Genomic DNA, 1318 nt, shown 5'->3' with positions numbered 1-1318 from the left:
GGGGTGGGGGTGGGGGGGTGTGTGTGTGTGTGTGGTACCATCGTGCCAACATATGCCAGGGGGATTTAGCCTGCCAGTCTTGGCCCAGGCGTGTGTGTGTTGCCATGCTGCTGTTTGCAGAGATAAGGGAGCGTTTCCCTGGTTTCTCCCCTCCTCCCCTCACCCTCTGTCTTTCTGCTTCCATTGTGCATTGTGCCTGTTCTTTTCACAACTTGGTGGAAACACACCACTTATCCTCCACTCCATAATGGAGAATTGTTTTTTGGTGCAACCACATTTCATCCAGCCTGCAAAAACCTTGCTCATTATAACTATTCTAGGTTTGTCATTTACATGCATAAAGAGTACAACAAATAATAATTGGACTCTTGTAATTATAAAAAAACCCACTTGTAAGCATAAAGTTTAGGTACTGCGTCAGGGGTCTCCATATATTTCTCTCAAGGTTATATCAATTAAATGGAGATCAATTAAGACCATGGGGGAGAATATTGGTAGCATTTTAACTGGAAGGCTGTGAAGAGAACAGTATGTCAGGAATAGGAGCACTTAAAGGAGTACTCCGCTGATGTAGCATTGCACACATGACGTTGTTGACTCACAATGGACAGTTTTTAAAAAGGACTAAAGTGGATAGACGAGAGCCATAAATATATGCTAGCAACAGCTGATTTAGCATGGAGCACAAACAGAGATGAGCAGTGGGCTACGGACTGTCCTGTGCAATTCCCTCTTCATTTTCAAACTTGATGTTTTAAGAGCCAACACTGAGGCAAAAAGTGATCAGACTTCCCACAGCTCCCTCTGGAGTCACATTCAAATGGTTGATACAAATAAAATCATATTAGGAATGGTCATATTTGAAGTGAAGTAATGCATGACCATCTGGATGAACATTATAGTAATTTCCAGATTTCCATGGCAAGAAAACAGATCGCAGCAATCAGTCATTCCTGTTTGGATCAATCATTTTTCGTGCATTTTATTTCATTGACTGCTCATTCAAATGTGTTGATTTATTCCGAACCTGGACATACTTTGAGGGTATCGAATTTGCAGTTGAACATGTGAACTAAAGAAAACCATAAGTAGAATTCAACCAGATAACTCGGTGTGCACATAAACATTTTGGGTATTCGTTTTTATCTGCGGCTGACAGCTTTTACAATCTGATTACATCACAAATGACTCATAATTTTATTTCAGCCCTTCCCTTTTTTCTTTTTCCCTCTTCGGTTAAAAATGGCGCACCAAAGCAGATTGAACATGGACCAACAGTTTAGTTCTGGTATCAGTGATGTGTGTGTTTGTGCCGCAG

This window comes from Notothenia coriiceps, unplaced genomic scaffold, assembly GCF_000735185.1.
Source record: "Notothenia coriiceps isolate Sejong01 unplaced genomic scaffold, NC01 NC01_scaffold00032318, whole genome shotgun sequence".
Taxonomy (NCBI): Eukaryota; Metazoa; Chordata; class Actinopteri; order Perciformes; family Nototheniidae; genus Notothenia; species Notothenia coriiceps.
This window is presented reverse-complemented; position numbering follows the sequence as displayed.